The sequence below is a fragment of the Onychomys torridus genome, chromosome 11, assembly GCF_903995425.1.
Source record: "Onychomys torridus chromosome 11, mOncTor1.1, whole genome shotgun sequence".
NCBI classification, from domain to species: domain Eukaryota; kingdom Metazoa; phylum Chordata; class Mammalia; order Rodentia; family Cricetidae; genus Onychomys; species Onychomys torridus.
The window spans coordinates 1,397,995-1,423,905 of record NC_050453.1 but is presented as its reverse complement, the minus strand read 5'-3'; positions in this window follow the sequence as shown (position 1 = coordinate 1,423,905).

Below are 25,911 nucleotides of genomic sequence, written 5' to 3'. Positions count from 1 at the left end.
CCTTATTTATAGGTCCTAGGCAAAAATAAATACTGCAGAAGCATTCTAATCAAGGCCATGGCTTCCCAGCATACAGAGCCCTGCCTTTCATTCTCCCTGTCACTGGGGCCTCAGCATTATATTTTCTGCATTCTCCTAGTTATTAGTAATTATGTGCTGACAGAAATGGATAGAGCTCTAGGTTAGCTAGGGAGTATGCATATTTAATCCATCTTGTGACTAAGACCTAGATTCAAAAGCCCTCCAGTGGCCACTGCATGTGTCCATAGTGGTTGACTGCAGAGCTGGGGACTTAGGACTGCTAGCTCATGGCATCCAGGCCCACCACAGTGCAGCAGAGAATATATAAAGAAAATCTCCATAGGAATAACAGCATCTTATCCTCCATGATACCCACTAGCCAAGGATATGCCAGGTGGGAGAGAGATTGTCTCTCTTCTTGTACACAAGTCCATGTAGTTAGTGCTTTGAAGAGCATGGAGCTAATGCTAGCATCTTAGTCCCATCATATATTACATAAAGAGAAATAACAAAACAGGTACACCATCATGTGAGCATTGATACTCAGAGAAAGACCAACCCTGTGGTGACCTAAAGACAGGAGCATTATAGTTGGATGTAGCTATGTAATAAGATTTTTCAGAAAGCACATGCAGACCTCCTGGTATAATTAAGTCTCCTTAAGTTCACTTCTTAGCCAGACCAATCTAGAGTACTCAACCAGTATCATAAGTTCACGAGTATCATCAATGGAAGAAAAAAAATAAAGATGTAATTTTCAAAATAGTAACATCTTGCTAGTTTAGAAAAATTCTATGCATTTTTGCTGGAGAGATGGCTCAGTGGTTAAGAGCTCTGGCTATTATCCCAGAGGTCCTGAGTTCAATTCCCAGTAACCACATGGTAGCTCACAACCATCTGTAATGAGATCTGGTGCCCTTTTCTGGCATGTAGGCAGAACACTGTATACATAACAAATAAATAAATCTTAAGAAAAAGAAAGAAAGAAAAACCAAATAAATAAATAAAATCTAGAAAAATTTATGTATTTTTAGTTTCTCAGATTATTATTAACTAAAAATTCAAACAGAATTTGGGTTTTTCTAAGTGCATAATCTTTTATCACTGGTGTATTAGGGTTTCTATTGCTATGAAGAAACACCATGACCATGGTAACTCTTATAAAGGAAAATATTTAATTTGGTGGCTTACAGTTCAGAAGTTCAGTCCATTATCATCATGGTGGGACATCATGGTGTGTGGGCAGACATGGTGAGGGAAATTAAAAATATTTAAATAATGAAGGACTGGAATTAAATAAGAATTTAATTCATGTAAGAGTGGGTGGGCATGAATCACAACAGAACTCAAGCCTTGCAGCCTGTATAATGTCATGATGTGGGAGAGGATGTGTGACTCTTAGCTCAATATATTCACTCAACAGAATATTTCTCCTGGTTCCCCAATGAAATGTTCCTATGCCTCAGGAGAAAATGTATTAATACTCAAGAACCTGATAGATCATGAACCATGAAAGAACTCTTAATTATCTGTAAACACAGAACATAAGTTTTGAATCCAGTGTGTGTGTGTGTGTGTGTGTGTGTGTGTGTGTGTGTGTGTGTGTGTGATAGTACACACTTGCAAAGTAAAAACGGAGAATGGAAACTAGCGGAGTAACTCTGAGTACCTCTTCATAGAGACCCACAGCTGCATTTTTCTGTATCTTAACTTCAGTCACATGACCTTGCTCTTAGTGTGCACTTCACAGTTTTGGCTGGTATTACAGTCTCTCGAGGAGCATCAGTCCTTGAGTCAGAAGGGATCTGGGTTCATGTTGTCACACTAGCTGCAGAATCCTGCTCAGTGTTGTAACCCTGATTAGCTTTAATAAATTTGCTTTGTCTTGCATCAGAAAAAATCCACCATTTATGAACTTACTATTTCTTCCTGAGTGTCCCTTACCCACCATTAGGAAGATTGGTGGGAATTGTCATAGAACATGATAGAAAGTATAATGTCTCACTAAGACCATGTGAAGGGAACTAATGTAGGGTTCTGTTTTGCATTTGAGTTCAAAAGGGAATCCACAGAAGTTTAGTGATAGCTAAGCTAAGTTGGAATCAAGAACTCCACCATGACCCCATAATGACCTGACTTGTCTATGTTTGCCCTGGGCTAGCAGTTCACTTGATGCCCTGGTGTAATAATCTTCAGCTGGTTGTCCTATCACCTTTCAAACTTCTTTTGGAGGTACACCTGTCCTCAGTGGCTATTCCTCAGTCAAGCAGTACCCTGCTTCTGAAGTCTCAGAGGACTGCAGTGAGGACAAATACAAGTGTGGAAATCACCTAAAGGAACTATTAAATTCATGGTGTAGACAGGTTTTCCACAAGCAAGCAGTGTAACTGTGAAGACCAGCTCAAGGGGATGAAAATAATTTTTGTAAACAGTGACACTTAATAGTACATCCTGTGTGTATGTGTGAGTGTACAATTGCATGTGTAGGCCAGGTGTCTTCTTCAGTTTATCTTTACCTTAGTTTTGAATCCTGGGGTTCAGCAGTTAAGCTATATTGGTTAGGCATTGAGCCCCAGGATTCAGCCTGTCTTCACTTCCCCTGTGCTGTGAATACATCACCATGCACAGGTGTTTTTACATAGGTGCTGGGGATCGAACTCAGTTCTTCATGATCTCAAGGCAAGCACTTTGGCAACTGCACTGCTCTCCAGCCTAGTACCTCCTGCTTAAATTTTATACTTAATTCATATTGCTCCCCAAAACATCAGAGCTGCCCATCTTAGTAGACAGTAGGTAGAAGTTATGTCCTTATTCACAGATACAACCTTATCTCTTTTCTGCCTCATTCAGATGCTTAATATGTCCACCAATCTATGTGTCCCCTTAGAAAACTTCTTGTGACCAGATTTTTTTAAATCCCCTAAATTATTGTTAAAATATCTAGTGATTCAATATAGATTATGCCTTCACTATGTAATCTATCTAAAAACAAAAAACCTTTTGAGTTACTTCTTACTTTTTGCTAATATGTGTTTGGAATCTAGTGTGTGTTCTGTGCCACTGATCTTGGACTAGACACATCTGAGTGCAGAACAGCCAGAGGGGCTGCTGGCTACATTTGGATGGATAAAAAAGAAGAGCCAGGAGAACAGAGCCTGAGGGGAAGGACCTGAGTTTGCAATGGTGGATTGCACCAGAGATCTCCAGGATTCAGCCAGATTTCTAGGATTCAATAGTGAGTGCAGAACATGGATACATTCCCATGCAGTTGGACACTCCCCAAGGCAGGGAGTTCTGTCTCAACTTAGATTTAAAAGTATATCCATCTCTTACCAAATGCTGCTTATGAGCATAAGCAGGCTCTTCATTTAATAAGGCTTCTCCTGGTGTGTTTCTGGGGAAATCCACAGTGTGTGATTGCTCCATGGGGAATTAAATCTTGTCTTTGACCTGAGCAGTCAGGTGATGAGCAACATGGAATAAATCAAACCCATGAGAAGAAAGTAAAACCCTTTGGATCATATCTGAACAGCTTTATTAAAGAGAATACAGCACACTTCCACATTCTCCTTCATTCTGAAGACAGGTGGACATTCTGAGCAACTGTCCTCACCCACACTGCTTTGGGGACAGAGAAGTGTTCAGGCTCAGCATGATTTAGCCTCCTACTAGCACAGGGTCCCCCAGAGCTATATAAAGTCTCCATTTGTTGTTAGACTTTTGTAAGAATTAGGTCTAAAGGCTGGCTAGACCTCCTTCATGAAGCTTCTCTTGTTTCTGGTGAACATAAGGGAACCCCGGCACTCCTCCAGTCCATCTCCAGAGGCTTCAGTTCTTCCCCCTTGTAAAGCAAGGACACTACTCCACAGTGTAGGTGATAATGTTGATGGAATCCCAGCCCATTCCACAGGAACATCTGAGGTAAACATAGTTATAAGGAGGAATCAACTCAACAGACCTCAGGAAAGAAGCAACTGTCAAAACCCAGTGAACAATGCTGACAGCTAAAGAGCCCTGGGCTGGGTAGACTAGCCAAGGCTCAGAGGTGGAGGAGGGAGCAGGAGGAGGAGGAAAATGTCCATCCTGGACTCCAAGCACAAAGAGTGGCAAAGTTAGAAACCTCGTCTTTGTTCCAGGACAACTTGATGAGTGCAAGCTATTAGCTCTAGAATATCATTGAAATCTCCCATTTAAGCCAATCCAAGGATTTAATCATTATCTCCACTAACACCACACAGCTCCAGACACACACCCCAGCCTCACTGAGAGACTTGTCAAGACCAAAGCAGTAATTCACAAATTCTCTGAAATTCCCTGCTCTGCCAAGCGGCATGACAGCCTGGCGACCGCTAACATTTCTATTCAAACTGGCTTTGGAGCTGAAGCTATAAATATCTTCGCAGTATTTCCTGCTTCAGAACATAAAGACAGCTTTACAGCACTGATAAAATAGAAATTACTTTCTCTCTGAGGTCTTGCTGGAATTTTAATGTCTGTTTTGCAATAAAGCAGCTCCTACACAATTTGATTTGAGGGAAAGAAAACAAACGGTCTAATTTAGTTACAATAATGACTCTTGTATTGTTTGCCCTGCTTGCTTCTCTAGCTGCTAGGCTGTTAAAGTTTGCAATGGCAGGGCCAAGGATGATGTTTATGAGAATATTACAATGAATTTTTTTTATTATTTAAAGATACATAGTCTTTGTCCTTCCTCACCACAGAGGAACCAAATTTAAAAATTAAAAAAAAAAAAAGAATTAAAAGAGAATAAAACTTAGGACGCCTAATAACACTTTGTGAAATTTGCTTGTTAGCACTCTAAACCTGTTGACTAAAGATGACACACATTTAAAAGGCCTTTGGAATATGAAAGATCTTAGCAGCTTTAACAATTCCATGCATGTTATCCATTCTTGTTGTTTCCTTAAAAGATCAGCAAAGCACTCTTTTTAAAATTGTAATCCATATACATCCCTCTCATATATTATATGATGGGAGAAGGAGGGGGTAGGAATGAAGACAAGAGGAAGAGGTGTGCGGAGAAGAGAAGAGGGGAGTGGAGGACAGCCGAGGTGAGGAGGGGGTAGGAGAGTGTAGGGGAGGAAAGGAGAGGGAAGAGACATTCTCACTGACATGGTGGATTGTGCCAAGGACCAGACAGTGGCATTGAGAACAGAATTTAAAACTGAAACAGGCTCTCTGAAGAAGGATATGCGCTTCCTCAAGTTTGGGTGATGCATTGATTGAGCTCCCCAGACTTTCTAGCAACCAGGATGAAAACTAGGGTTTAGATTATCAGCAGGCTCCCACTGCTTTATCTTCATGCACTGAAAAGATAAGATGCTTCTGTGTTTGGAAGGAACCATAGACCATCTCTAGCAGGTTCTTTAGAGGCTCCTCTCTTAGGTTCCAAGTGCCCAAGAAAACCACACATTTTGTCTCTTTCCTACTCTGCCCCTCCCTTCCTTTATGTAGTTTCCATCTGCTTTTTCTTGTTCCCTGTGACTTAAGACAAATTGAATTGGCCCTTTCTTTTCAGAGTATCATAAACATTCTATTTCTATCCATCTGAACAGTATATAGGTACATCTTTTGTCAGAGTCTCCAAATATTCCTTCCTTTATTCTAGATCTGTTGATTCTTTTGTGTTATGTCCTACACTCTGAGCTCATGAATTATTTGGTCTAGAAGGGAAACTCAGCTACTGTACTTCATTTTTTTAAAAAAGTAGTTGTTTCTAGGACCTTCCAGATAAAACAAAACAAAGCAAAAACCTCTCAGTTGCCTTGGGAAAAGGAGTCTCAGAATCTCCGTTCACATGTTCATATCAGGCACAGTGCCTTAACCTGCATCAGTTTAACTGGGAAGACACAGTTTCACAGATTTCTGTTTTTTTTTTTTCTTTTTTAATTTAAAAGATGCTGTTCACCTGCAAGTTTTCACCCTACACAAAAGAAAATGGACACAGAGAGTGGAGAATACCTGCCCTTTAATTTCTTGGCAGCATAAAGATGGAGTAGGAACAAAAACCCATGCTTGTGTCCTGTTACAAGCGCTGAAGTACTACCCTCTTCTGAGTTAATTCATACCACCATGAACCCATATCTTCACAGGTTAGGGGTAATTAAGAAATAACGATAACATTTAATCTGTGCAGAAAAGTATTTGATAAATTTAAACCCTTCTTCCATGATAGATCTCTAAACCACAGTTATAAAAGGAGGGGTCTCAATCTAGGAAGGCCACTGTGTGGCAAGCTCAGCACTAACACTATATTGTGGGGTAAAAAAGGAAAACTTTTTCTCCAAGTAAGACAAGTATGGCTGCTTGGGTACTTCTATTCAATGTGACACTGAAAGTCCTAGCAATAGTCTATGAAAAAAATAAAAGCCATGAAAAATGGAAAAAAAATACCAATTTGTCTTTGTTTGCAGATTACATGATATCATATTGAAAAAAATCTGAAACTCCGTCAAGAAACAAACAAGAACAATAAAAAACTGTCAGAAGTAACAAAGAAATTCAGTTGTAGAAGGCACAGGCAATGCACAAATATCGAAGCATACTAACAATGGAAAGGAAATTAAGAAAACAATCTCACTTATCATAGTTAGGAAAACATCAAATAAATATATCCCAGGAAATTTTATCAATTAGGTAAAAGACCTTTACCTGAAAATCTATAATGTTTTGAAGGAATAAACTGAAGAAAAAACAACTAAATGAAAAAAAGAAATTGTGCTCATAGGTTGGAAGAATTAATGTTGTTAAAATATCTACATTTTCCAAAAAGAGATCTGCAGTTTCGATACAGTAGCTATAAAAATTCTAGTGACATTTTCCAGAGATACTGGAAGAAATCAACCCACAGTTTTATGTAGACTCACAAAAATTCAAATGATTAAAACAACCTTGAGCAAAAAAGACAAACCTGGAGATATCTCATAACCTGAGTTCAAAATATACTAAAAAGCTCCAGTCAACAAAACAGCATGATATAAAACATGTGCAGATTCAAGAACATAAAATAAATTTATAATTTTGTAATCAATTTATTTTAGTTGAAAATGCCAACAATGTGGATTGGAGAAAAGATTGGTCCCTTCAATAAATGTTGCTGAGAAAACTGAACATAATTTTCATGCAAAAGAATGAAATTAGACTTCTATTTACTTCACATGCAAAAATCAAAATAAATTAAGATAGACTTAAGTCAATTCAAAATGTGTTAAGGACATCAGCCAGAAACTATAAAAGTACTGCAAGCAAACATGGGGCATGCTCTATGACATTATTCTTCAAATTGATGCTTTTTAATATGACTCAAAAGCATTGGCAACAAAGCCTAAAGGAAACTAATGGATTGTTCAAAATATAAGGCTTCTGCACTGCATGGTAAATGAGCAAAGTAAATGAAACAACCCAAGAATAGAGAAAATATATGCAAATAAAATAGATAAGGAATATAAAATGTTAACAGCAAGAAAGCAAATAAACATACCAAAGACAGGAGACCCACAAATGTACAGCATTGATCCTCAGCTCCATTTACCACAATGGAGATATAAATCCAAGGCACACAGGCAGTCAGTTGTGAAAGGTCCTCATTCTCTACCCAGAAAGGAACCTGGGTTCAGCCAGGAGAAGCTCTTCTACAAGAGTTGTGAGCAGACCCCTAGCGCTAGGCTTCTGATGGCAGTGAGCTAGCAACTCAAGCAAGTTGCAGTATTGTGTAGCTCTCACATGATGTCTATAGAGCAGTGTAGCTAGAGTTTTTCTGGTCCTGCCTGGCCCACAGTCAGGACAAATCTCTCACCTGCCAATCCCACAGCCACTCAAACCCAACCAAGTAAACACACAGAGACTTATATTACTTATAAACTGTATGGCCATGGGAGGCTTCTTGCTAACTATTGTTATATCTTAAATCAACCCATTTCTATTAATCTATAAGTTGCTACATGGCTCGTGGTTTACCAGTATCTTAACATGTTGCTCCCCCTCATGGCGGCTGGCAGCATCTCTCTGTCTCAGCCTTCCACTTCCCAGAATTCTCCTCTCTCCTTGTCCGGCCTATACTTCCTGCAGGGCTACTGGCCAATCAGTGTTTTATTTATTAACCAATAAGAGCAACACATTTAACATACAGAACATCCCACAGCAGAGTAGCAGTTCTCAACCAGTGAGTCACAACCCCCTGGGATCGAATGATCCTTTTACAGGGGTCACCTGAGATATTTATATTATGATTCATAACATAATAAGTAGCAAAAGTACAGTTATGAAGTAGTAATGAAAATAATTTTATGGTTGAGGAGTCACCACACATGAGCTTCTGTATTAAAGGGTCACAGCATTGGGAAGGTTGAGAACCTCTGCTGTATTCAATAAAGTCAGTGCTGGCTTAAGGGTACTCTGCCAGTGTCTTGGCAGATGGTCAACACAGCCAGGGCATCGGGGAAGAATCTAACAGCTACCAATTAGGGATCTAGATTACCCCATTTCTGATGCCTTTGATTACTTATAGAAAAACAATTATTAGGAATGCTATAATAAGAACTTGCTGTTGAGATTAACAGTCACTTAAATGTGTTTAGCAGAGCTGAAGAATGCCCAACACATGCCCAGTGCCCTAGGGAGGTGTAACTTCTTTCTCTCCCAGTCTGTCTTTCCTTCACAGCTACTGAAACTCAGGAAGTCTTTACAAAATGAAACAGAACACACACATGTAACTGAAATTTTTCCTGTGTCCCGCTCAGACCCAAATAAACACACAGAAGGCTCAGGATACTCACTAGCTAGCTCTTAAACTAACCCATTTCCATAAATCTATACTTTGACACATGGCGTGTGGCTTACCAATACTTTTATATCTTGCTTTTCTTGGTAGCAGCTAGCAGCATCCTCTCTGTTCCCCTTTCTCTTCCAGTTTAACAGTTTGGATATCCTGTCTGCCTCTAAACTGCCTTGCTTTATTTACATACAGCTTTATTTACCAACTAATCAGAGCAACACATATTCACAGCATACAAAAAGTCATCCACAGCACACATATAATATAACAGTCCCCTACTTGGTACTAGAATGTTGAAGGAGGTCTGAATGCTTACTTAACTTCCTAGTGGTATTACTAACAGTAACTGAAATCACTGCAATGTCTATCAGCTGATAAATGGATTAAGACAACATGTCAGTATCCACAGTGGGGTGTGATTTAGCCTTAATAAAGAATAAAATATTAACCTTCATGATGACCTGGATGAACCTGAAGGGTGTTACGTTGAAGGATAGAAGACTGACACACAGAAGGAAGCACAGACTGATTACACATCTATGTGGAATCTGAAAAAGCCAGATGATGAGGCAGAGAGTGGTGACCAGAGGCTGGGGAGTGGGCAGTTGTGGGGTATTGGTCAAAGGGTATAAAACTTAATTAGAGGGAAGAATGTCAGAAGGCCTTCCCTGTATGTATAGTATCATGGATTCGGTGAGTAATTATGGTATCACTGAGAGCAGATTTGATAATAATCACAGTTTCCTAAAGAGCTGTATCATTCCACCTTCCCACCATCCATGTGTGTACATGGCTGTGCTCTGCCTCCTTCTATTTTTGGTACTGTCAGTGCTGTGGATCTTGACCATTCTCACAGATGTGTAGCAGAACATCTTTGTCCTTTGAGCCCACAGCATTTCCCTGGGATACATGCTGCAGAGCATCTCAACATATTCTTGTGTCACCCCTGGATTTTTGACAAGCTGTCTATAAAGGTCTTTGGCCAAATTTTAACTAACTTGTCTGTTTCCTCATTACAGAGTTCTCAATAGTTCCTTCTCAGATCTCTCTTTACTAAATTTATTTTTTTAAATGTCCAGTATAGTACTTGTTCTACTCATTTTTGTGACAGTTGTTCACAGAGCAGGAGATTTTAATTTTAATGGAATTACCTCAATTCTCTCACTCATAGGCCATGTTCAGGTATCATCTAGATGCCTCCTTATGTTGTCTTTGGCACACACTTGACTCTCTTGTTCATACTGAGTTAGTCTCTGTGAAGCCTGTGAGTTTATGTCTTATTTCATTCACTTTGCATATAGGTGTTTAAAGCACTTTTATTTTATCCTCAAAACTCTTTGCATGATGATAAAAGTATTTTTCACTATGTTGGTAGTGCACAAAAATTGTGGCTCAAATATAATCACTCTAATAAGGAAACCCACCAAAATATATTATTAGTCATGAGATTCTTCGCTGCCTTGTACTCAAAGAAGCAGTGAGAAAGTACAGAAAAAATAGAAAAGTTATAGAAGACAAAATTCAGTTTAATTTCATAATTTTTTTGTTGAAAATGTGAAATTAAAAATGTTATTAAATTTGAAACCAGTGGTATATTCATGTTTAGTGGTCAGTTTGTTTGACAAAACAGAGATATCTATAAAAGGCACAAATACATATCAAACCACAATGGCTTTCATAGACATAGCAACAACAATGTGATGAGCTATGAACCAAATCAGTCTCTTTTTGTGTGTTGTCATGGTGGTGACTGAGACTTAGGTATTTGTAGACACATCTGTGAAAATGAACAAAATTACCCTTGCACTTCAAAGAATAAAACAAATTTTATTTTGCTAGTGATATTTGTGCCTTTAAGCAAATATAGAATTCTAGCAAACAACATACATCTCCTACCAAAGCTTGATAGCCTATGATACCTAAAGACTTCTGCCATAGTAATGGTTTCTGTTGCTATGATAAAACCCAATGACCAAAAGCATTATGGGGATGAAAGCATTGGTTTCATCTCATACTTCTGCATCACAGTCCATCATCAAAGAAAGTCAGGACAGGAACTTAAGGCAGGAACTGAAGCAGAAACCATGGAGGGATACTACTCATTGGATTGCTCTGCATGGCTTCCTCAGTCTGCTTTCTATACAATGAAGAACCATACATGGCACCATACACAGTGAGCTGGACCATTCCACATCAACCATTAATCAAGAAAATGCCTGAAAGACTTGCTTATAGTTCCATCTTATGGTGGCATTTTTTTAAAATTCAGTGTCCCTGTCCCCAAATGACTCTAGCCTTGTGTAAACATAAAACTACACAGCACAACTTTTGTTTTTTGCATTTGGAAGAGCTGTATTATTTAAAAGCAAATGTTTTCCAAATGCCAATATTTGGTATTACAAAGTTATATTTGGCCATTCTGTATGTGAGTAAATAAGTAATGAATTTGAAGGGCTGGGGAGATAGCTCAGTAGCTAAAGTACTTGACACACAAGCAGAGAGTCCTAAGTTTGACCCCCATTACCAAAATAAAATGTCTGATGTGGCATTGCATGTCTGTAATCCCAATACTGGGTAGGTGGACACAGATGAATCCCTGGGGTTTGCTGGCCAGCCAGTCTAGCCTAGTTGGTGAGCTCTAGGCCAATGAGAAACCCATCTCCAAAAATAAGAGGGATGGTTGTCCTATGGTCTCTACGTACCCCCCCACACACACATATATGCATACATGTCCATACACACACCAGCAGTGGAGTTCAATCTGTGACAATGGGGCTCTTTGTATTTAGCCAGAAATTAAAGATGTGTAAAAACTTTAAAACTTGGTGATTACCTCAATTACTTCCCTGGGCTTAATAATAGGATCTAAAGACTAGAACTTGAGAAGTCCACCACCTCCAGGTAACTTGGGATATTTCCAAATTCCTCTCAAATTTCACTGACTGGATCAACACCTCAATATTTTCCACTAATTTCTCTCAGAGAGGGTAAACTTCCCATCATTTTTATTATTTATTTAGTGCACTTTGGATGCCAAAGCTTGAGTTATGAAGGAAACAAAGAGTGGGAGGCAGCAGGTTCTCAACCAGCTTCTGAATTCCAAGACATGCCCTTCCATCCACTTCCTCTTTTACCACTAGATACCATCTTGTATCCATCCCCACTGGGAGGTATGAAGTGTACTGGATGCCCTGTAAACTCTGTGCAAGCTCTGAGTATGTGTGTATGGTTCAGGGACTGCCAAATATGGAGGAGTTGTTCTCCTAGAAGAAATAAAACCCAATCTAGAAACTCCAGTGTGGTTTAAATTTTCACTTTACTAATCATCTCCTGAGGTTTCCTTTGTGACAACAGCAAGAGATACTAGTCCTCTCAGTGATGTGATTACTTGAGGGAATGTGATGAGTTTTATTGTGAATAAACACTCAGCTGGTGTCACTGAACACTAGTTGAGTTCTGGCTATATCACTTTGGAATTCTGAGACTAATAAGCACATCCATCGGTTATAGAATCCTTTCCACACATTTAATGTAAAAGGAGAGAGTTCTGACAAGGAGAATCAGTGAGTGCACCTAGTGGGAATGATCTGCTCATATTGGAGTGTTCCACAGCATCTATCAATGTGTGTTGGGTACTGGAGTTAGTCTGAGAATGCCAGTGAGGTTGTTAGCTTCTCTGAGGACCTGCTTTGCTTTGTTGTTTCTGGAAGAGAAGTTGCCATGTGCTATGGTAAATTTTGCTTGACAAAATGGTCCTTCAGGTTCCTGCTTCGCAGAGGAAACTGCCAGACATTCTACAAGACACTAAGAAAAGTGACCGAGAGACTCTAGTCCTGTGGGCTGAAGACAACTTTACAAAGAAACATTAGGTGATTGTCCAGGCTGCCAGCTGTCTCTGTCTACCCTACAAGACTCCCAAAAGTTTCTTACATCCTTCTCCCAGTTCTCAGATAATATTATATCCTTCTGAGGTCTTTGATGTAGTTAAAGACTAGATATATGTAATTTCCTCAGTTATGATAAAAGATAATTTAGATGTAAAACCTTAAACTCACAAATATAAGATAGATATCTTCTTTAATATTATAACTGTAATTCTTGCTTGATAATTGTTTTGTTATCTGTAATTTACTATGTAAAAGTTAACCTTCCTTTTTTAATAAAAAAAGAAAAGGGGAAGTGCTGTGGATATCACTCTGTATAAATAAAATGCTGATTGGCCAGTAGCCAGGCAGGAAATATAGGTGGGACAAGCAGAGAAGAGAATTGTGGGAGGTAGAAGGCTGGGGAGGGGAGACATTGCCAGCCACTGCCAGGAGAAGCAACATGTAAAGACACCGGTAAGCCATAAGCCATGTGGCAAAGTATAGACTAACAGAAATGGGCTAAATATAAGAGTAAGAGCTAGACAATGATAGGCCTGAGTTAATGGCCAAGCAGTTTAAATAATATAAGTGTTTGTATGATTATTTTATACATGAGTTGTGGGACCTCAGGGACTTGGTGGAACCTGGAGAGCTCTCCAACTACAGCCATGCTTTCTCATTGCCTCCCCCAAGGCTTCAAGGTACGTGGAGCAGGGCTTAATTGGGGTGTCAAGTTCCAGGGTCTCAGTCCCAGCAGGTTACCATCAACCCCGAGACTTTGAAAGCAATTGCTCTGACTAGCTCCTTTGTCTATTAATTACACAATAGAAGAATTAGATGAAGTATTATACCTATTTATTCCCAGCATCCTCCAGTTCAGAATCTCCTATAGTCTCAGAAGCAATAAAATGTTTTCCTGAATTGCTAATTCTGTGCAAGGCAGAGAAGGGCCTAGAATGTTTCTACATTTGCAATTGGTGTCTTATATATGGAGTGTTCTGGGGTAAAGTGAACATGTCAGCAATTGCATCTCAAGGGCTCAATTTTAAAGACCAAACACTGTGTGTGGGGGGGTCTCTACATGTTTTTGTAAAAACAAAACAAAACAAAACAAAACAGAAAACAAATAACAACAACAACAAAATCAACCTTTTTTAGTTAAACGAGGAAAGGAGACACTTTCATGAGCAAGCGAATATTTTCTTGTCCTAACAGATTGAAAATGCCCCAATATTTGTCCCAGTGTCATTTCCTTATTTCAATTTTCAGTAGCAATCAGGAAGTGCAGGGGAGTGTGGGACCAAGGAGAACTGGGAGACCCTCCATGTTCCTCCAGTTCTCCTGAGCCAGGAGAGCAGGAAGATAAAAACAACCTGCAAGAGAAACTGAGATGGAATACCCACCTTATATGCCGTGCTCAACTTATGAAATCACGTATGGAAATTGAGTTATTTCAAGAAAGAAAAAACACTCATTTCCTCAGAGCTTGCACAGCTTTTATTTTCTCACTCAGATCATTTGAAATAAAATCCACGTCTATGTTCCCTTTATAGGGAACAATAAATCAATCATTTTTTATTGAATGTTCCTCTTCCCTCTGCCATCATAATGGCCAGTTTCCATGCAGTTGATCAGATAAACCAGGTATTGATTTGATTTAGTCATTGGAATGGTCCCTGAATTAGATAATTTCATGTTTTCATCTTTGGAATGGAAATTGTACTTACCCAAAGTTTCTTTAAAATGTGGCTTGGGTGCTACCCACAGGGGAGAAAAAATAAACTGAGAGGAGTACAGAGGCCAAGCCTGAGCCTTCTCCAACAGAACCCCCAATCACCTCCTAGATGAAGCTTTGAGAGGTCCTTTCCCACTCAAGCACTTGAGAAAGTTGGCTAAGTACTTGGCTGCCTGTCTCCTTCACTTCAGGAACGAAATGATGAACTTTCCTTCCCCCACTCACCTCTTCCTTTATGGCAGTTCTAGCATTTAATTAGCATGGTCACTGAAACAGCCTCTTTATTCTGGTTCTTTCTAATCCATCTCCAGGACAATCCTTAAAAGAAAGAATATAGACAACAATCCAGTAAACCTTCTGAATAGAAATAGGAAATGGATCCAAATTTAAGATCAGGCCCCTCTTGCATGGGACCACCAACAGCCCTCTCTTGAAATCTCTTTCCTTAAGTCTACCTGTCACACTCCTTCTATCATAAATGTTACACTTTTAAAAAACATGTGCCATTGTGAAACTGTCATGCAAACTATTTTCCTAGATCCATGAAAGACTTTTCTCTCTTTTATTAACAATTTTTATTGATTATTTTGGAATTTCACATCATGTGCCCCAAACCTATTCATTTCCTAGTCCCTCCATATCCACCCTTCACCCTTGTAGTGTCCCCCACAAAGAAAAACTTTAAAACAATAATAAATATAAGATAAAATAGAAAATAAAAATGCAAATAAGAACATAATTTAAAAACAAACAAAACAAATGAAAAAACAAAAAACAAAAAGCAAACAAGAAAAAAAAAACCACCATGTATCTCCATTTTTTCCACCGCCATCACCTCCATCAGGTGATTCATTATTCTTGGTGGCACTGAGAACTGCTGTTTATCATGCAGTATACTCTTTGTCCATACAACTTTACTTGCAAATGTTCATTGTTTAATATATTGTTGGTCAGGTTCAAGGCCTCTGGCTTTAGGTACACCATCAGTACTGTACTCTGACTGAAACTCCTCTCAGATATCCTGCTATTGCCCCAAGTCATGGAGACCCTGTGACTATGTTTCCATAGGGCCAGTCCCTTCAGATGCTCCAGCAGGTCAAAGTTGGGTAGATATTGGGGAGTGCCCACATAAAGCCCTGTATGTGTATTATCCCAGGGCTTTTGAAGGGTAGGGTAAGCTCTCTAGTGAAGTTGGGGTGGCTATCCCTTGGCCAGTGAAGAGTGAGACCAGCTCAGCAAAGCCCTTGTACTTCAATACATGGTCCAATACATGATTTGAATGGGCCCCTGTGGGAACATGGGCAAAGGACATCAATACAGACCCCAGCTGTAGCAGGACCCAGACACTGTCATAAAGCAGTAGTGTGGGCCTGGATATCAACATGGCCCTGGGTGGCAGCGCAGGCCTCTCAGATCAACATGGGTCCAGTAGCAGTGTAGTCCCTGAACTCCAACATGGCCCCAGATGGCACCCCAGATGCCAAACAGTCACATGGCCTATGATGGTAACATGAACCTCAGTATAGTCCCTTGCTGGGGATGTCTTTCTTTATGCTGTGAATGTGTTGCTCTGATTGATTGATAAATAAAACACTGATTGGCCAGTAGCCAGGCAGGAAGTATAGTATGGGTGGGATAAGCAGACAGGAGAATTGTGGGAAGTGGAAGGCTGAGTCAAGAGACACTGCCAGCAGCCACCACCATGAGAAGCAATATATAAAGATACCAGTGAACCATAAGCCATGTAGCAAGGTATAGATTTATAGAAATGGGTTAATTTAAGATGTAGGATCTAGCTAGCAAGAAGCCTGAGCCATTAGGCCATACAGTTTTAATTAATATAAGCCTCTGTGTGTTTATTTGGATCTGAGTAGCTGCAGACTCAGGCAGGACTGGAGAAAACCCAACAACAGTCCCTGGCTGTGGTATGGCCACAGACCCAGACATAGCCCCTGGCCACAGCTCAGGCCCTGGGGTCAATATGGCTTCACGTGGCTATGGAGGCCACTCCTATCTGTATGGCCCTTGTGACAGCATGATCTTTGGGCTTCAATATGGTCTTAGGTGTTTTCTCAGAAAGTGAGCATCTGCACTACCTTCAGTGGTAACTAAAGCCATGGACATCAATGCAGACCCTGGCTGCAGTAGGGCCATTGATGCAGATAAGGCCCTTGGCAGCAGCATGGGCCCAGGTAACAGCATGGCTGTGGGTGGCAGAGCAGGTCATACTCAGCTTGGTATGGCCCCAGCAGCAGCATGTCCCTATACCCCAACATGGACACAGGTAGTGGCCCAGACCCAGAGCATCCATACAATCTTCAATGGTAGCAGAAGCCATGGACATCAACACAGACCAAGGCTGTAGTAGGGCCATGGACCCCAAAATGTCCCTCAGTTGTAGCTCAAGCCTGGACTTCTCCATGGCCCCAGGTAGCAGCTTAGGCCACTCAGATTGGGATTGTCCCTGTGGTGGTATGGCCTTTGGGCACCAACATGGCCTCATGTGGTGGCCCAGATACCAGAGAGCCTCACTGCCTTTGGTGGTAACAGGAACCATGAACATCAACACAGACTAAGGCTGGGGCAAGGTCAAGGACCCAGACATGACCCTTGGCAGCAGCCCAGGACTGGACTTCACCATAGCCTGGGGTGGCAAATAGGCCTCTCACATCAGCCTGTTCCTCACCTTCTTCCCCTTTTCAAATCTGCCTCTTTCCACAGGACATGAACAATTCTGCCTCTTTCTCTCCCATACCCTACCATATATTTACTCACCATAATGGCACCTGACCACCCAGTGCCTCAAGGCATGGGGTGGGCCTGTGGTTTCTTCTCCCTGCCCAGAACAAATTGCTTTGGGCAGGTTAGTGTGTGTCCATCTCAGTTTGCAAGGTTCTCATGGTGCCGAACAGGCTCCTTGTGATTTCTTCTCCCCGCCTAGGGCAAATGGCTCTGGGAAGGTGAAGAAAGAATTTTATTTACTATTCAATTGTTCAATGTTAAATGCTGTCTTTTACAGTCAAAAGTTATTCCCTGGCTTCTTTCTAAGTTCATAGTACTGTCTCAGACATCAATGACATTAATATTGTAAATAAAAACACATACACTCACCCTTCTCAGTGGCTAATGAGTTCATTTCATTTGACAAATTTCTTACTCTAAGTTTTTGTGTCCAAATTCTGTGTTTGCCTCACCCAGATTGGTATTTTTAAGAAGAAACAGCATCATATTTTGTCCTGTGACTGTTTTTTTGTATTTTGTTTTTGTTGTTGTTGTTTTTGGTTTTGGTTTTTCACAACAAGGTTTCTCAGTGTAGTTTTGGTGCCTGTCCTGGACCACACCCTGTAGACCAGGCTGGCTTCAAACTCACAGAGATCTGCCTGGCTCTGCCTTCCAAGTGCTAGAATCAAAGCTGTGCACCACCACCATCCAGCCTGTGACTGGTTTATAATGTTTTAAGATACAGATTGTTTCCCTGCTTTCTCACTTTCATGGAGTTCATAGTACTGTCTCAGTGAAAGCCAGTGTACCCCAATCTCTATTTGAGAGGTTCAGTACAGATTATAGGAACTATGCACAGTCAAGCAGCTACTTAGCAGCAGATTCAAAACCAATACCTTTATGCTCTTAAGATTCTTTTCTTCAAGTTCAGACTTTACTAGAGAGTGCCTGTGTGTGCCTCAGTACTTAGCCCCTTACATGCAGCATGTTGTACAAAAGAACTCTGCACCCTTTGTGTTTACAGACAGACCATTAACTCCACATTCACTCTTTTATCTTCCTGGATGATCTTCAGGTTTTTCTGCAGAACACCTCTGAGTCTTTCCCACATATATGTCCTATGCACTAAGGCAATGCCATACCTCAGTAGCAGCCACGCCACCTTTTGTACACAGCAGGAGAACATTGTCTGTGTTTCCAGCCTCTGTTCTGATCACATCAGACAATCTCTGGTCATTTGGTAGAAATATCATCATGCAGGGAAAATGCTTCAAAGGACTGATACAGGGCTCCTGTTCCCCTAGTTCCAGACAGTACACGCCAATGAATCCACCATTGTACAGATATCATCTGTGTTTATTTTTTAAGTGCATTCCTTACACAAGCTCACATAAAGTTAGTAAGAGAGACTTCTGCTTCTCCTCACCACCTGTGATTTTTTTCACAGGCTCACTGGCTCAGACCTACCTGAGAAATTCCTTCTGTGCTATTTTCAAAATATTTCCTTAAAAATTAATCTCATATGTATTCCAGCATCAATATCCTGATGATTTGCCTGTTACTACCAGGGCACATGGAGACTGTTGTACCTCTTTTGCTTCACCCTTGATTCTTGTCTTCATGCTAGAACCTAAACATTAATGATATCTTTCTCTGTCCTTCCTAACTCCAAAACTGGCCTAAAATTCCTTTAGAAAACTGATAAAGATGACATGGAGTTTTATAAAAAAATATACCCATCAGTTTCCATGCCTGTGTATTTATCAAGACACTGGCAGCACCTCTAGTAGACGAACATGATGGGATAATAAAGGCTACATGTATTCAGCGAACTTTCCCTGCCGGACTTTGTCTTCCAGCTGCCTAAGGCAGATCTTGACAAGACCACCCCAGGAGCTTCCTGAAGGGCACCCAGCACAGCACTGGAAACCCAGTGGCCTCTTTCTTCCCCTCTATTCTTCCTGTTGCTCCAAACAGTACCTGTGGTGCTGAGAGGACCAAAGGCTAACCCTACCAATGAAGAGAAGGAAACTCTCTTCACTCCATTGCTTATTGATAAAACTGTGTCTTTGAGATCAATTGCTTCTAGGAATCATTTTGCCAAGAGTTCCACATGTGTTATCTTATGTTTGGGAACATTTGCTAGACAGGGATCATCTTTTGTCTTGTTCATCAGCTGATATTTCAATGTCCATTCTATGACCGTATGTCTTCTTTTCTATAATCAATCAATCAATCAGTCAATCAATCAGACAAAGTGGAATGTAGCCTTCTTTCTGAGCAAAACTGAAGTGAGCAAATGCCCCTACTCTAAACCTCTGAATATATTTTTCTTTTAATGCACTCTTTCTTCTTCAATTTTTTCCTGGTTCTACTTTTCATTTATCTGTTTTTTTTTTTTTTTCATTTTTGATCCTCAATCTCCCCCACCCAATACTTACCTTTCCTTTTAATAACAGGAAAACACGTCTTCTTTGTAGGAACACAGAAAAAATATATAACTTCTCTGATTCCCCATCTGTCAAATGAAAATAACATTAAAAATATAAAATGGTATAATAATTATACAAACTTAAAGAATAATAAATACTTCTGCCTGCACAAAACCCCATTGTAAGCTCCTCTCTAAATGTTGGCTGTTACTGTTTCCCAGTCTTCTGTCAGCGTGGCTATGCCTGGGGAGCTGGTGCTTGCACTTGCTTTTGAATTCGGGTCTGCACCAGACGCTGCATTTATAGAAGAATGACCAGAATGAGCTCCCCCATTTCCACACAGGCTATCATTGCTGCTTTGCAGCACAGTGAATGCCTAGCCTCTGAAAAGGCCTCTTTCCTAGGATGGCCATTTGGAGGGTTTTTTTTTCCTTTCCCTGAGCACCTGCTCAAGCAGAACGTGTGATTTACTGTTGGTCGTGAAGGTGAAAGAGATTTTTGACAAGTGGAGAAATGGAAAAAGTCTGAGCTTTGTTCATTAACAGGCGATCTTCTTTGTGTGTGCATGGGGGTGGGAGGTAAAAGAGGGGGGTGGACATATGAGTTACAAACTTGAAGCCTAATTTGCTTATGAAGACAGATCTGCGTCTGGTGGAAACACATGGCACTCCAGTCCTCGGGCCCAGCGTTTGGGAAGCCTGATGCATTTAATTGGTAAATCATCTGTCTTTCATTGTCCCTACCAGCATTATCTGTGAGGCAGCTGCCCACCTTGGCTGATTAAATGAATTAACAGGATGGCCTTCTGTCTTTTCTGCCAGAGCACTCAGAGTCCAAATGAATGTTGATGGTCCTTTCCACCCGGCTGTGGGTGAGAGCAGAGTTTCTTACTGGAGGACTTAGAGTGATGTCTTCTCAGTGCCTCTCAATAGCAAGTGCTTGGCCCTTTACCCATTTGCTAATACTTTTTGTTTGTCTGCAGGATCCTTTGTGTGAGCAGATGTCATGCAGGCAGTTGGGACATCTTGACACATTGTAGATAAACTAGCCCTTCCAGGTTACTTGGTTACCTTTCTCTTTTCTAGACTGCCAATAATCCTCTACAAGGCTAGCAAAATTCTGTTTTCCCCTTTGAGAAGTATAAGGAGAATGCCATTTATGCCATGGTCAACATGCTTCTAGGGAACAGTTTTCATGGCAAATCTTTGCACTAGTTGGTATAGATGACATTTTGGGTCACAGGCCACATCCTGAGGAACCCACTGATCTATAGATAACCAGCTCCACTTGAAATAATTGGGAGCTACAGCAAGGTGTTGGAGACACTCAGGCTTGAATTCATGTCATGTTATCTGACCCTATGTCTCAGCCTGCTTCTTCCTCCCCTCTCCTTCAACTCTCCTTGGTGGGATGTTGTTCCTCTTACCTTTTGCAGTCTTTTCTTCTTAAGAACACAAACATTTGCTGATGCCTATGTGTACTTGAGAGAGCTCATCTCAGTTCTGTACTAACATGCAGAGTTGTCAGGGTCTACACACATAATTTTTTACTAGATATTGCTAAATCAATCTTTAAAATACTTGTGACAATTTGTGTTTTCACTAGCAGTATTTCAAAGCTCTTACTTTCCCTTTTTCCCACTGCAATTTAGTACCCTCTTACTAAAAGATCTCTGCTAGTCTGGTGGGGTTAAAGAATATGTCATAGTAGTGTTGTTTGAATTCTCCTGATTACAAGCAGGAAGAGCAATGTTTTCAAATTCATTTTACCTTTAATTTCACCTTGGAATTTCTATCTTGCACCTCCCATTCATTTTTCTATTTCTGTTTCTAAATTGATTTGTAAGAGTTTCTTTATAGTTTACTCTCAGTGTTTAGCTTGTTACATGCACAATAATGCTTCATTTTGTGGTTTATCTTAATTTTGTTTATGCTATCTCTGGTTGCACAGAAATTTCTCATTTTGGAGATTTCTGTTTTTGTTGATATAGTTTGAAAATGTTTTCCTATTGCAACATTTTACTGTTTTGTTTGTATTAGACATAACTAGTTTTTAAAGGATTAGCTCACATTTAGATCTTTAAGATATTTGCAGGTTGTTTTGTACTTTGCTTATGAAAGGAATCTAATTTTATTTTATTCTCCACATACATGAAAAGACAATGAATTTGGCATCGTTTTAATCCCAGCTGACCTTTTATTCCTTTCTAATCAGATGTGAATGCCCGTCAGCTATCTAGGTCTTTCTCAACCACCCTCACTTTTTAGATCTTTCTATTTAGATTTCTCTCAGCTCCCCACACTACACACTGGCACAGTGCTCTTACTGCACCACCTAAATTTCCTTAACAATAGATTGGGCATCTTTTTTTGTTTGTTTTAAAAGACTGACTTATTTTTATTTTATGTGTATGGGTGGTTTGCCTGAATTTATGTATGTTCACTTCATGCATGCCTGGCGCCCATGGAGGCCAGAAGAGCACATCAAATCCCATGAAACTGGAGTTAAAGATGGTTGTGAGCCACCACATGAACACTGGACATCAAACCTTGGTCCTCTAGACGAGCAGCTAGTGCTCTTAATAACTGAGTCATCTCTCCAGACCCCCATATTTGATACCTTGCTGTGTGTGTGGTGGTACACATCTGTAATCCCAGGAGCCAGAACATAGAGGCAGGAGGACCAGGAGTTCAAGGCTAGCCTCTGCTACACAGAGAATTCAATGGTGGGCACGATGGGAGAGAGAGAGGTAGGGGGAAAGAAAAAGAGAGAGAAGGGAGAGATCTTTAGGACAAGTCTACAATTGTATTTTTGGTTTTATGAGTCTTCTACTGTTTTTAAATGTTGTTTCTTCTTATAACTATCTTGCATTTCTTGTTATTGTCTTTCATTTCCAAATGGTAAAGATCAAGTAGGATACAGCCCTTACCTACTATGCACAAGACTGTGGGCTTGATCTCTAGCACCACAGTCAACTAATCAATCAATCAGTCTCTAAACCCAATCTTGAAAGACTATATGCCTCTGTATCAGAATCCTTGTCATCACATGGGTTGTATTCAGTTGCCTTCATCCCCACCCTCATGTGTGTACTACACACTAAAACCTTACCTCTTCCTTGTGCCCTTGGTCTCCAAAAAGACTATATTTCTCTATGTGGTCTTGCATGGCATACCACACCTCCTACCTAGAAATCTGTAAGTATAACACAGTCTTTTTTTCCCATGTTATTTCCGTGGTTCTGTATTATAAACTCCCACTTGAAACAACTCCCATTCTCTTAAAACAGACCATTTGAAGAACCAGATATCAAGTGTGGGCTGATCTTCTGCTGGCAAACTAAAGAAGAAGGGATTGGTTTGGCAGCCCATGCTCTGTTACTTTAGATCTTCTAAGAAGCAGGTGCTAAGCTGTTCTTGATTGGGCAAAATTGGGGAAATCATCTGTGGATGACAAAAGAAGAGAAAGCAAGATGAAACAAAGAGAGCTTCCACCATGATGTGGTCTCTTGGCTGTGGGAAGAGAGAAAAGGAAAAGGCAGGCAGAAAGAATCTCAGGTTCCTGGTGAACCCTGAGAGCCTCAGGGAGGTTCCTGGGGAGTATAGCAGCAGCTACCCACTGGCTGCTTTCTAAGACCCTTTCTGAGCTCAGTCACCCTGTTAGAGGGGCCTGGGAGCTCATGGATATAGTCACAGCAGTTATGTCTCCCAGCCCTACACACACACACACACACACACACACACACACACACAGAGAGAGAGAGAGAGAGAGAGAGAGAGAGAGAGAGAGAGAGAAACACAGCAGTTCCCCTTCAAAAGAACGTAGTACAATCTTCCATGGCCATTTTAACCCAAACAAATAACTTGTGCCTGAACTCTTTGTGATCATTGTGATTACATGTCATCTATACAGGAGACCTCTGGAGTATAAGACTTCTGCCATGGAAGCTTGGATGTGTATTCTGAATGCTAAAAGGTTTAGGGAAGAATTGTAACTTGTAACAGGAATCTTAACAGGTCTTATCAATAAGAACAAACCTGAGGCCAGTTATTGGGGTAACTGCTGGGAGATCAGAGAAGCAGAACAAGCCACGGCTATCTCACCTTGCTAGTTCCTTAGGTGATCCTTTTTCCTCAGGCTGGAAGCTTCTGAGTCCTCCTCCACATGAATCTCAGCTGAACTGTGTTGCTCCAAAGCCTGAACGCTTAACCAAGCAAATGCTTAACTAACTACATGCTTTACTCACCCTGGTGCCTGGTTTTCATGCCTTCTATATCTTTCCCTTTCTGCCTGCCACTCCCTGAGATTAAAGGCTGGGTTTCTGGGATTAAAGGCATGGGTCACCACGCTTAGCTTTTTCTAAAGTGGCCTTGAACACACAGAGATCCACCTGGCTCTGCCTTCCAAGTGCTGGGATTAAAGGCGTGTACCACCACGGCCCAATTTCTGCTATGGCTTACTCTTCCCATTTTCTAGCCACCATTTTTGGCTTTGTTCTAGTGGCTGTCTGTTCTCTGACCCCAGATATGTTTATTTTGGGGAACACACAATATTTTGGGGAACACAATACCACCACAGTAACTGGCTAACAGAAGGAGGCACATTTCACTGTGCCAAGGGAACTGGACAGAGAGAACCAGTGTGCTGTGCCTGGAAAGAGATATATCTAAGAATCCTACAAAGCACTTGGGGAGAAAGAATCTATATTGGCCAAGGCCATAGAGCATAACTGTTTTCATTTACAAAAACTATTTCTACAGGACAGGTGCAAGGAGACTTTCTGTTCTCTCACTTTTCTTTTGTCTATAAGCCCCAACTTTAAAGAAGTCATAGACATATAATGACATCTTGAAGAAGGCAAAATGTCAAGGCTGAGACATGATCTGTCAGGCTTTTTTTTTATTGCTCTAACTGAATCAATGAGGGGTAGGTAATATTAAAGAATCCAGATGTATGAGTTCATGGTTTTGCAGGCTAAATGTTCAAGATGGTCCTGTTTATCTTCTAGTGAGAAACTCATGGTGGTTGGCATTGTGGTACAAAGTGAATGAGAGAGGGCAAATCACCTGTGAGACAGGACTCAGAAGTCACAATGTACCACAACCAAGAGCAGGGAGAAATTAATGCATCCATGTTGCTTGCTTGTGGTCCAGCTAGCTTTTTAACTTTTATATAGTTCAGGGTCCAGCCTTGGTGTCTCAGTCAGTGCTCTTTTGCTGTGGAGAGACACTATGACCTTTCTCTTATAAAGGAAAACATGTAATTGGGGCTGGCTTATGGTTTCAGAGGCTTAGTTCATTATTGTCATGGTGAGAAGCATGGCAGTGCACAGGCAGACTTGGTGCTGGAGAAGGAGCAGAGAGTTCTATATCTGGATCATCAGGCAGCAGGAAGAGGGAGGGAAGGAGGGAGGGAGAGAGAGAGAGAGAGAGAGAGAGAGAGAGAGAGAGAGAGAGAGTGCAAGCTCCTAGGTCCGGCTTGAGATTTGAAACCTTAAAGTTCACCCAACATACTTCCTCCAGCAAGGCCACATATATTCCAACAGGGCCATACCTTCTAATAGTACCATTCCCTGGTGACCAAGCATTCAAATCTATGAGCCTATGGGGGCCATTTCTATTCAAACTACCACACTAGGGAATGGTGCCACTGATAGTAGACTTAGTCAATTAACAATCAAGACAATCTTCCATAGACATGCTCACAGGACAGTCTGAGCTTCTAGGGTGTTTCAAGTTGATCATAAAAATTAACCAACACAATTCAACTTTACCAGCACACAGATTCTTAGTCAGACCATCATGTAGGTGGCCAAAATGCCAAAAATTTAATTAAGACTTTGCTTCCCTCTGAAACCCCATGAGATAGGCCTGCACAGTCCACATTTCTTTTAGCATTACTATCTTCCAAGCTTCCACCAGAATGACCCACTAAAGCTCTATCAATACCATTCAATGGCTTTTCAGCCCAAAGTTCCAAAGTATTCCATTCTTCCCCCAAAATATGGTCAGGGTCATCACAGGAACAATGCCACTCCTGGTATTGAATTCTGTTCTGGCTTCCTATCTATTACTGTGCTAAATATCCTGGTGAGTAGCTTAAGGGATGGAGAGATTATTTTGCTTACAATTCCTATTTATAGTCTTTTAATGCAAGGAAGTCAAGGCAGGAGCTTAAAGCATCAAATCTACAGTCAAGGGCAGAGAGAGAATAAACTAATTGCATGGATGCTTGCTTGCTTTTTTTTTTTTTTTAACTTTCTCTTGAATTATACAGTTCAAGACCTACAACCTAGATAATGTTGCATGCCACCCATGATGGGTTAGGTCTTTCAATATTAAT